At 31.7% G+C, this 13,029-nt stretch overlaps 1 protein-coding gene across 3 annotated transcripts in view; it reads right to left on the bottom strand.

Annotated features, from left to right (window-relative positions):
• Positions 1–12,071, bottom strand: part of LOC146999463 (uncharacterized) — a 49,870-nt gene extending 37,799 nt beyond the window's left edge. For all 3 annotated transcript variants that reach the window (XM_085825633.1, XM_085825639.1, XM_085825646.1), the window contains exon 1: positions 7,826–12,071. The gene's annotated coding sequence lies outside the window, so the exon portion shown is untranslated. The remainder of the gene's footprint in view (positions 1–7,825) is intronic.
• Between the last annotated feature and the right edge of the window lie 958 nt (positions 12,072–13,029).

The following is a 13,029-nucleotide window of genomic DNA, read 5'->3' as shown; positions in this document are numbered from 1 at the left end:
CCATTACTGTTGATGCTTTTGCATACCCTTGATTAAAGCATCATGTACCCCCAAGCGGTATGCATACCACATGTTAGGAATTACTGATTTACATACAAAAACTTTAGAATATACATATTTTTCAGAATTTTTTTCACAATGCCTATTTCATATCGCTGGTTGCAAAACCTAAGCCTGGAAAATCCCTGTGAAAAGAAGAAACTAAATTTTCTGCTATTAAAAAGAAAGAAAGAAAAATGGAAAAAGGCAAAATATTTAAGTCTCTCTGTTGAAAAATAAAACAAATCTGCCATTAAAAATTCATTTAACTAACAAGTTTTACTCTTTTTTTTTTCCTTGTTTGATTTCTAGTCTAAGATGCATATATTACATTTAAAATTTTTAAGATGATTTCCACTTCCTTGTTTGCTATGCATTTTGCTGCCGGATGCCATTATGCTACAAAGATGCTCTTATTTTATTAAATGTATTCATAAGCTGTAGAAGTTATGCTACAAAATAAGATGATAACGTACAAAAGTCTGTAATTCCTACATCATCACATATATGCACACATAATTCAAAACCATATCTGGCTATGATATAAATAAATAAACAATTAAAATAACTCACGTGATTCATTTAGTGGAATAATTCCTAATTTTATAACAGCTTATTTATTACTTAAAATAATTTATTTAAAAAAATTTTTCGAATTAAGAAACATATCATGTGGTTATTTTCGTAACGTCCTATGTTTAAACTATGTGGATTAACTGCATTTCACATGATGCTATTTCTTTTCTAGGAACACATTCTATGAAAGAGAAAAAATTAATAATTCTGTCACTGACCACGAATATTTTTATAAATAATAGTACAGACTATGGCTGTCAAACTCAATTTACAAATTATATATTTTTAATCAATTTGATTACATTCAATTTATTTGTACTCTAATTTAGCAGTAAAACAAAATCTGAAGAAAATAATTATTATGTTGCACACACTAAAGATAATATTCATATAGTAATTACACAAGTAGTCAGATTTATTACTTAAAATCACTTAACAGATTAGAAACTGAAATAAATCATTTACTGTTAACCATTTATTATGGCCCACATACTCTTAGTAAAAACTGAGATGGATAATTGCAGTTGCCTACCACAAATTTCAACATTTGAAAAAAGATTTCAATGGAACATGACATCTATGCATATACAGTTTTAAATATTTTATCTTTTTCTCTTCTTCTTACAAATCCCTCTGATCTGAATCAGATCAGATCCATAAGTTCATTCACCTTTATGACTTCCAACAACAAATTCTCTTCAGTAGGTCTTCACGCACCAAGGCAACACAACTTAGCAGATGTTGCACAACGGCTTCATGGTTTTTACACTTGGTACACGTCGAGAATGTTTTAGTATCATGAGAAAAACATAAGGATCCTTAAATGCTCTGAAGTCAAATGAGCCAGATCCATTTGGTCCTTCCTGTCACCCTTGAAACCAACAGCAGTACCAGAACCTGCACTATGATACCATGAATAAGTCAGCAGTTGTCTCCAAAAAAGTGTTAATTAAAGCCTTTCTTCTTCAGTATAAATCAAGATAGGTCAAAGGTTTAGTATAAACCTGAGGCATGGAAGTATGCTCCTTTGCTAGTCTACTATATTATTATATTTTAGATTTACATGAGATGGTATCTATTGTACATTAGACAGAAGATTTGGACAAGGTCTTGAATTTTTCAATAACTTTGATTCCTCTCGGGTCTCTAATACTTCTCTAGCTGTCTAGGTATTGGATAATACTATGGAGGTAAGGATAATACTGGTGTAAGGATCCAGATTTGCCTGGATAAATGTTGCTCTAAAACACAGTCCAAAGACATATCAATAGCAATCAATTCAGAGCTGAAAACAGAACAGAAATGGAGGAAATATCTTTCAAGTGTATAAATCCATATTTCTACACTTGAGAGATATTTCCTCCACGTCAAATTTAACAAATCAAGCGTGTCCATGTGCATTCTTACTGCCATCTGTATATATCAGAACTGCTTCAACAGGTACACAATGACTTTCAGAGCTCCTGGGAATACATTCTTATTCATATAATCCATTAATTATAATCCATCCTTAGCATCCTGATTGCTGTGCCAACTCTATTTAAGTAACCTCTTGGTTTCTAATGGATCACAGTTTTACTTATCTGATATGACAGTGCAATACAGTGGTAGCTTGGTCTACACTATTGATCTATTCCACATCTTTGGATGTATATCAAATGAATTTTTCCAATAAAAGATAAAGGGAAAATAATAAGTTTTTATAAAAATCGAATTTATATCATTATAACATTGTTTAATATTAGAAAACAAATGCAGTGAATGAAATATTTACTGTATATAGAGTGGTCGACACTGAAAATGCAACACCAAGAAGGTGTGGTCAGAAAGTGATGAAATTTGGAAAAAAGACAGAGACAGCAAGCAGCAATAAGTGATCTTTATTTCAAAATGATAGTCTCAATAGAGAGCGAGAACAGCATAGGCTCAGTAGGATGTAGGACCATCGCGGACAGCGATGCACGAAGAAACACGTCTAGGCATAGAGTCAATAAGAGTGCGCATGGTGTCCTGAGGAATGGTTCTCCATTCCTTTTCAACTATTTGCCACAGTTTGTTTTCTGAACGAGACAAGGGCAGAGTCTGCAAACGGCGTGCAATCACATCCCACACATGTTCGATTGGTGACAGGTCAGGAGAGTATGGTGGCCAGGGAAGCATCTGTATACCTTGCAGAGCACGTTGGCAGATGCGAGCACTGTGTGGTCGGGCGTTATCCTGCTGAAAAATTACATTAGGCAGCCCCTGAAGGTAGGGGATTGCCACCGGCCACAGTACATTGTCCAAGTATCGTTGGGCCGTCATATTGCCCTGAATACGAACTAGAGGTGACCTGGAATCATAGGCAATAGTGCCCCAAACCATAATGCCACGTTGTCACACGGAGGGGCATTCTACAGTTACTGCCGGATTAGATATGTCTCCATGTTGACGGCACACACGTATGCGGTGACTGTCACTGGGTAAACAGAAGCATGACTCATCTGAGAACACGACGTTTCGCCATTCTGTCATCCACATCGCTCCAGTCCAGTACCATTCTAAACGCTGGTGTCTATGCTGTGGGGTCAATGGCAGTCTTCTTAATGGACGACATGAGTGCAGGCCATGCTCAACCAATCGATCGGAAATGGTTCTGGTCGACACGGGCACATCCAGGGTATCTTGCACATGCTGCAGAATTGCAGTAGAAGTGACTTGCAGGACCACCACAGCTTGTTGGGGATGTGCCAATCCATGCGTGCTGACGTCACTCTGGCTGCACCTGCACCCCTCCTTCTTCCCACATTTCCTTGTTCCAATCATGTTCGCCATAGCCGATGCACTGTGCTTGCATCCATGTGGATACCAGCTGCGATTTGACGTAAGGACAAACCCGCCCTTCTCAGTCCGATCACCATACCCCTTGTAAAATTGTCTATCTGCTGGAAATGCCTTCATTGACGGCGGCCTGGCCATTCTCTCCTATTACACGTATCCCCTGGGACAAAAACCAACTTTCTTTGATAATTCATCTGGCAGAAATAACGACATGAATATTGCCCATTCTGCACGTTCCTTCTCTTATATCTTACTTCACGTGCGTCGGAGGGCTGCGCATTTCAAATCATTCGCATAACTTAATGACATGCGTGTACTCTAAAATTTGCATAAATTTCTGACCACTCCTTCTTGGTGTTGCATTTTCAATGTTGAGCAGTGTAAATGAAATACATAAATGTTTTTCTCTTATCCATATCAAAAGCAATTTCTCAACATGCTGTAATGTTTCTGTTTCATAATCAATTTCACCCCTTTCACAACATTAGCCAGTTTAACATCATAACATCTTTATTTTCACGATCATAGATACTGTCATGCTTGGCATACAATATGCAATAGCCAAATCCTGTGTGAAGATTGCAATAGCCAAGTCTTCACATTTTTTTTTATAATTTCTCTTTAAAAAAAAAAAGCTCCATAGTGATCTTAATCACATTCTTTACTGCTTGACTCTTCGCATTACTTTCTTAAAATTAACTGTTACTGAATTTACAAAAAATTCTGGCAAAAAAGAGCAAAAATTCAGAGTTATTGTTCAATTTATTTGCTGAATAAAACATACTAATGCTCATGAGCAGCTGTACCACTATTTCAAAAGAGGTAAATAAAGATAGTGTGTGCAGTTATCACTCATTGAATTTGAGTCGTATTCCAAACAAAAATTTTCACTAAAAGAGGACATACATCAGTTAAACTTTTTTCAAAGTGGACATATACCGAGGTACCATTGTATTTTATAATAGTATACAAAATTATAATGTCATAAATGTTTAAAATATATGCATCTTTGTTACAATTATCTTATACATAAGCTTTAACCCTCCGAGCATTACGAGTTTAGTGCTGAAATTTCAAAATTCCTCAAAATGTCATGAATAAGTGGTATTTTCTTCATTTTAATTAAAAAATGACTCTCTCATTTTGTACCTTGATTCCTTTTCTTCCAATATACATCCAAACCGAAATCAGATATATTAAAAACTAACAGAAATATTCATGTATAATGAATATAGAAGGCAGCCTTCTATGTGGAATTTTCTGGCCGTAACGCTGAGAGGGTTAAAGTCATAAAAAGCATAAATTACTATTTTAAGATGGAGAAAATGTTCTAGTTTTCCTGAATTTTTTTCTCTCTTTCTGTCAACTCAGGAAATTAATGCATTTCTTACATTTCATGCTATAACCAAAGAAAAGGAAGTGATAGAAAAATATACACAAGACTAAACTACTTTATCCTGACATGAGTTGCCAGAAAGCTTTGCTAAATACAAAATGAATCTGGACATATTGTCCAGATATTTTCCAAGTAAATTTGGTGGTCGTGTGCTTAATGCATGATATAATTAAAGAAAATAAGAGTAGACAATCTCTTATAACAAAAGAATATATTAAGTACTAAATTACAATTTAAATTACATTGCAGAGATCAACGCAGAGCTCGGAACACAGTTCGTGCTACCGTCGCGTACAGTTGTCTGACGAGAAGTCTGAGTGAGTAATGACGTCGCTTTGCTGCTGCGATTAAGAACTGGATTTTACATGTGGCGCCATCTCATGAATAGAAGTTGAAGTATCTGTCGGAACACCACATAAACATGAACAGAAGAATAATGCAAAGCAACCTACACTAAGAAAGATATATTCAGGTGGTATGCAATAGGGATCATCATGCTACCTATATATACCTTTTTGTTAGTATATAAAAGAAAAAAAGTCATTAACTATGTAGGTCTCGTACATATTGTGTTTGACAGCCTCGTTCTACACCTAAAAGTTTTTCTTTACAAAGTATCATACTTAAAACATTTGTAGCTGATTTCACATTTATCTTAATAATCATTATTAAATGTTAGATTTTGATGGCCTCCCATTCACACATTTTTTGAGTTCATAGATTCATTAAAACTTCTACAGAATTACAAATAGAGATTAGAAGAGCAATGCAATAAACAATCTATAAATATTTTATTTTTTAAAAAGTATATCTACAGATTGGCCAGAAACGGCAAAATTTAAGCTTCATTCCAAAATTTAATAAACAACAGAAATATACAAAATTAGGAATGATTCATTTTTGCAGGTAAACATAAAACACTTTTTGCTTCAGTAAACTGAAAAAACTGATACTGATGAGTATTTTGTACTTCTTACACTTACTTCAATTAATATCCTTAAATTTAGCCAAAACTTGAACGTACATGTTGCATTTTGGTATTTGTTATAGCAGCATTTGTTATTCATATATATTCTGTAGTAAATTATGAACTGTACCTTTTAAATTTGAATATTTTTTAATCTTTTGTTTTACATGCTGTTTATTAAGATTTTACATGTAGTGTTAGTCACAGAGCAAAAACTTACAATTTCCATCAATAAGATATCATTTTAATACATGGATATTTCTAATTCGTGAAGCTGTTTAAAATTAATCCGATGAAAAAAAATCTTAAGTGGGTTTGATTATACATGAAAAAGCAGAATTTTCTCAAAAAAGAAATCTGTTTCGGTATGAATGGATGGATGAAAGATATTTATGTAAGCAACTTATTAAAAATGTACCTGAATTCTAATATAATAGGATGGAAAGAATAAGTTATCTCAACCCATTTGTGTTAAAAATAATTTTCCAGTTCCAAAAAAATTAGCAAGAAAAGCTACTATTACATCCTCAAATTCATCCTCACTGAATAAGGTTTTCCTCTTGCGCAGTGTGAACACCAGCCAATTTACTCCAGAAATCCCTCTTAGCTGCGACTATGAGAGCAAACATGCATGTGCCATTCAGACAGATTTATTTTCAAAATAGGATGGATGGACATGAATCATGTTGTGGAGATTTTTTCCGTTTATTTCCATGGCATTGTAAGAGCACAGACATAAGAAGACAGAAAATTAAGAAATCTAAGCTGATATGCTGATTATCATTTATTATTTGGTGTTTTATTATATTACGTAAATTTTGCGCATTTATTTATTCACATATTCGTAAAAATACAAGCGTTTTCAAATTTGTTCTGCTATATATACATTATTTTATAATAAAATGCAATATTTAAATTTTATTGTTATAATTGTAATTACAATTATTAAATTATTATAGTTTATTGAATAAGTTTCATTATTATATTATTTTTACAATAAATTCTAATAATTTAATTATATGACAAAAAGTAATTATTATAATTATATTATAATTGATAATTATTTTGGTACTTACATATTAATGCAACCACTTTGGTGCCACTTGGTGATTTTTTACAGATAAAAAGGTAAAAGTTACTTATTGGATAAAAGTTGGTGGTTTTCACTTCCCCATCCTCCGAAAGTTTCACAAACTATCAGTATTTAACGTAAGTCATTAAACATTATCAGTGTATGAAAAGAAAATATATTTAAGCAATTTAAAATACAAACTTGTATTACATGAGAATTACGTGACACATTAAAAATATAACGCATTTTTCTTTAAATATTTTGGAAATTTTACACTGTTCTTCTCCTAAAGTACACAGCGATCTGTTCTCACTTAAAAAACACCAGAGAATTACAGAGTTTACTCTGTACTGGAACAGCAGCTATCTAGGAAATACATTTCCTCGTTGTTCACTTTAGAAAATTTTCAGAAAAATTCTGTAATCCTGCAGAAATTTTATTATAGTTTCTTCCACTGCTGGAAAATTCCACAAGCTAAGTTCAAGACATTTAAAAGCTAAGTTCAAGACAAAAAATATCACGATTTGTTTACAAAAACCATTGGAATTTGGGATACAACAAAAACGAATGCATACGAAAATAGCAGTGTTGCTTGATTGAAGGACTGTTATGAGCATGGATGCCGGAAGAATGGTTACTCCCATAGTAGCCACAGTTTGGCACATTCTGAAAATTTGCAAACTTCTACCAAGGCGGTTGTGTTAATACATAAGGTAAACTTATTTTATCTTTGAGCTAAAATTTATGTGCATTATTACACACTGGAAGGAAAAAAAAAAAAAAAAAAAAAAGTTTCTTAGTGATTAATTATAATAACTGTATGGTAATAAGTAATTAGTACAGTAATTTAAGTAATTAAAATCTAATAAATAACTGTTATATCTCTTTGATTTTTGTGCTAAACACATATGGAGTACTATACATAATGGGTAGGTTAAAAAAAGAAATTTCTTACCTCCAAACTACTTATTATTCTGTACCACAGTCAGTATACATATCAAAGTTGTCATCTTTTTCACCAGAAAAAATTAATTAAACATTCACATAAATCTTCCCTTAATCCATCTTTTCTCCAATAGTCATTTTCTAAGTTTTCTACAAGGGTGCAGTATTTCTTCCAATTTATTGTCATTACACTTTCAAGATCTTCTGTAATTTTTAATAATTTATCCATTGCCATATCTCCAGCTGTGTTGCAGAAACTGCTTTATTTCATCCCAAACAATTTCAATTGTATTAAAATCACAGTGGTACAGGGGCAGATGTAGAGGCATAAAACCATGTTCTTTGAGCCTTGAATTAAAATTATATGACTTTTCTTCAGGAGCATTTTGTTTCATAAGCTCCATCAACTCTACTTACAATAAATATGGAGACACCAGTACATTTTTCTAAAGTAACAGCTGCATAATTTCTTATTTTTGACTTGCCATATTTAATAAGACAGTGTGGTAGGAGGCAGTGTCTAAAATCATTACAATATTTGGTGAAAAATTCAAAATAAGTTTTTCAGAAATTCACATTTCAAAAACAGAAGAATTCATTTGCCAGTGATAGGCCTTCAATGTGGCATTTGTTTTGTATATTAGAGATGGATGAGGTAAAAATCCCATAGTGCCTCCATCATTCCACTGAGCTGTTAACACAATGTCACTTTTTTCAATTAAAACTTTTCTCTTGTTTTGGCTTTTTCTCCACACAAATCAAATACTATGCAGTACATTTCTTATTTTCATTCTATTCTTGAAATCTATTTTCCTGCAGCACAGGGTGTAATTCTGAAAGAAATGAATTTTTTCCTCTCCTTAATATAAAATTCATGAGTTTTTCAAATTGCATTTCATTCAAAACCATCTAAACCAATACTATCCAATGCTTCCTTCTGGGGATTTTTTTTGGAGAATGGAAACCTGGTTCTTCCTTCCTTTCTGCCTCTTGATGAATTTTTTTTAATGTTGCCAGCTATACAACTGCAATGTTGCTGGCTCTTTTCATAGGCTGTGAGATGGGAATGCTAAGTTCTTCATTCTTAGCTTCCATATCATAAAATGTAATATTATGTAGCAGTTTCTTAGCAAAATTGTGAAATAATTGTTTTTAAAAACTGAACTTTTTTAAGGATAAAAACAAGCTATCCCTAACACTTATACAATACTGGCAAATATCACGTTAAAATCAAATACAGTCTAGGTAAAACCAGCACAAATGAGGTGGAAACCTACAGATTGGTTTCCTTCCAATAAAAAAAAAAAAAAAAGCCGCATGATTTTTAGTGACCCTATATTTAAAATTCATAAATTATAAAAAAAAATTTCAACATTCTTGGGTCCAGGCTGCACATCTGTGAAAGATAGCATTTATTTCTGCAAATATATATACGTATGTAATAAATATGTATATTTAAAAAAAAAAAAAAAAAAAAAAAAAAAGGCACGAAATGCAATTGCGGATAGCATCACTTGATGACATGGGAATTTCACCCCTTCAATCGTATAAATTCCCTCTTTTTGGCAAAGAGAGGACTTTCTCAAGACCTTCACCCCGTGGCACATAATTAACACCCCTTTTTGACGAGCCTATGTGTTTTGGCAGAATACTACCCAAAGCTGCATTGGAGGTGGTTGAACTAGGCTTTCTCACGACCTCTCCACTCATGGCACATAATTAACACCCCTTTTTGAAGGACCTAAGTGTTTTGCAGAATATCAGCCAAAGTTGCATTGGAGGTGGTTGAACTAAGCACATCTCTATTATATCAACTTTACAAAAGGTGATGACAAACGAATTTAAGGTAATTAAGAAAAAAAAATATTTTTGGCACAAAACACCAAAGTACAAAACACAAAATTTTCTGTGCTCTTTTATAATAACTAAAAACTCTTTTTAACCTTATATAATAAAATAACACCAATTCGGTAACTCTCTTTTCACAGTTATGAATATATTTTTATATAAACTTTAAAAACAAATTTACGGTAGCTGAAAAGCAAATATTTTAGGCACACAGATATCAAAGTACAAAAACACAAAATTTTAAGGCTAAATACCTCCCCAAAAAACTCTTTTATAATAACTAAGAACTTTTTAAAACTAATAAAATAACATCAACTCTGTGAAAACATGCGGAATGAAAAATAATATTAAAAATTTCAAACATGCAAAAATCAGAACTGTATCAAACATTATATGCAAGAACAGAAAGTTAATTGAAAGTGTAAAAATTATGCAAGATAATCAATTGCATTTTTTATAGCAAATGAAAAAAAAAATCATATTCAAAAATCTCATTACACAAATACTAAAAAGAGAGAGAGAGAGAGAATTTTTAACATGTCTATTTATATTAAACTGATATTGAAATATATAAATAAACAGCTATCCCAACACTAGCAATGTACCATTTTTCATATAAAAAAGAAAACTGTTTTCAAGAGACATATAGAAACTGAAAAGTATATAAGAATGGAAAATAACAACAATAATAATGAATAATAAAAAGGGGTGAACCCACTTTATCAAAACGTGGAACTTTCAATGCATCAAGCATTTAATGTCCAAGTATTTTTATCTGAATTTATGTCATAGAACCTCTGTGATTTAGTTGGGACATAAGCAATTCTTGAATAGGAAAAAAAATATAAAATCATTGATATAGCTGCTCAAACTGAGGATGAGAGTGAGTATTAATAAACAACTCTATGGAAAATTGAAATCAAAATGACCCCCTCTCAAAAAAGTATTTAATAAAAACTTGCTTCCCGGGCTCAAAATCACTACCTTTATATCTTTCATTCCAATAGAGCAGGTTAACTACTGCTATTGAAATTTCAAAGAAGATAACATGACCTTTTTGAGTTTGAATAAAATGATGTCGTGGAAATTCCTTAATCAGCAAAACAACCTATTACACTGTTGTGACATCATAAAGTAATAAGAGATGAAATTAGTAAAGGGAATTAGAGATTTGGAATAAACTTCATTTTGGAGAACATTTTCTGATCAAATAACTGAAAAACTAGAATTCTGTTATGGTTATTTCTATTATATGCATACAAAAATTCATAAAAAATTACTTAACTGTAAAATAATAATGTGAAAAATTAAATCAAATTTTGAAGGAATTATTTCTGTGTACAATATGAATTGCCTTTCATGAATTTGAATTGCAAATTTATAGCTCTGGGCCTTTATGTAGTGCATTATGCCCTTCAATCACAGCAATAAACTTTTTCTTTTATCATTATAATTTACTGGATTTACACTTTCAATGAAAAATAACTTTTTAAATATCCAAAACAGTTAGATTAGGAAAATCCTGTAATTTACCCTTAAGATAAAAAAACATATTTTTTTAATAACAGAAAATCACAGAAAGCCTTCAAAATTGTTGATTTATGTAAAAATATACTAATAATTACTAATGTAATAATAACATATAAGTATCACTCTATTTAGAAGTTTAAAAAATGTTTAAATGATCATGATGAAGAACATAGTACTGTCTAGCTATTCAAACAATGAATTTAACTGAATAATGCAGCAAAAATATAGTTTATTTCATTTAGGCTTCTTCCAGCGTGACATAAAATATCTTAATGGCACTAAAAATAAAAACTTAATCCCATTTTCAAATAAGCAGGTTAGTATTATTTTTAAATACTAACCATAAAGCTAGACCTCCCTCTCTCTCTCTTTTTTTTTTTTTTTTTACACTAGATAATATAAATAAAATTTTTACATTGGCACTTTGGTTTGCATTTCTAATGCATCAAAAACAATATTTCATGCAGCAAATATTACAATGTTTACAAAATGGATTAAAAAAATGAAAGAAAAGAATGTCAGGAAATAAAATTTTGATCCACAACCACAGCATTTAAAAACTGAAAGTGTAATTACAGTTTTTCACCATTTATGATTCAATAAAAGATGCCGTTGTAAACTACTTTTAACTAAAAATGAACTCTGGCACTCTAAACACTGAAAAGGTCGTGCTCCAGTGTGTTTAACTTCATGGTACTTCATATGTTGTTTACTTCTTGTAGAATATGAACAAAATTTGCAACAGAAATGGTGCTTTCGTTGATGCAGAATTTCATTACTTTGTCCTGTAACTACATAACACATTGGATATTCTTCTCTTTGAACAATAGCTAAAGAAAGAGGTAAAAAGAGAATTAGACTTCAATGGCAATTTAGAAACACAACTTTTAATACAATTTAAGAAATTAAAGACAATGTAAAATGTTATTAGTAATTTTAATACTAATAACAATTTTTTAAACCACTAATTTTTTTTTAATTACAGAAAATCTTATTCAATACTCTCCTCCCCCTCCCTCCCCAAAAGGAAATTCACCACTCTTAAGTAAGCAATTTTAACTTCAGCATAGAAAAAAAAAAAAAAAAAAAAAAAAATACAGTACAAAGTCTGTAATCTGGATGCCCATTATCCAGAATGATCTATAATCCGGACTTCAAAGACACAAACTTTTTTTTGTATGCTTTACGCATGCGCGTTTAATGCATAACAAACGGTATAAGCTAAACTAAAATTATCTTTACTGATTCTAAGGCATTTCAGTTAATGTTGCAGATTGCGCTGCTCCTTAATGTTCTAATTGGATTTGGCTTATTATTTTTTGCAGACTGTTAGAGCAATTTTATAAAAATTAAGCTTGAACTTTCGATTATGTCAAAAAGAGTTTCCAGTTCTGGAGATGCCAAAGGATCTACAAAGTGAAAGCATGTTTTGATGTCCATCAAATAAAAAAAGGAATTGCTGCAAAAAATTGATGAAGGCATATCCGTCTCAAAATTATGCGAGGAGTATGACATTGGAAAGTCAACTGTATATGACATAAGCAAAAAGAAAAAGGAACTTTTTGATTTTTTTGTGGATTCCGACACCCCACTTGCAATTAATAACAGAAAAAGGGTTTGTTATGCTAAAAGTGACGATCATGACAAAGTCATGATTGAATGGGTCAGACAGCGTTGCTGCGAGAGCATGCCATTGACGGGTCCAATGCTAATGGCTCAAGCCAAAATATTTCATGAAGAAATGAACTTAAACACTGAGTGCACATATTCGTCAGGTTGGTTAACCAAATTAAAAAATCGCCATGGTATAAGACAAAAATTTCATGTGAAAAAGCT

This window comes from Stegodyphus dumicola, chromosome 1 (assembly GCF_044657685.1).
Source record: "Stegodyphus dumicola isolate Sdum_Otavi_A_Nest chromosome 1, ASM4465768v1".
Lineage (NCBI taxonomy): Eukaryota > Metazoa > Arthropoda > Arachnida > Araneae > Eresidae > Stegodyphus > Stegodyphus dumicola.
Note: the sequence above shows the minus strand (reverse complement) of the source record. Positions and strands in the feature narration are given on the sequence as shown.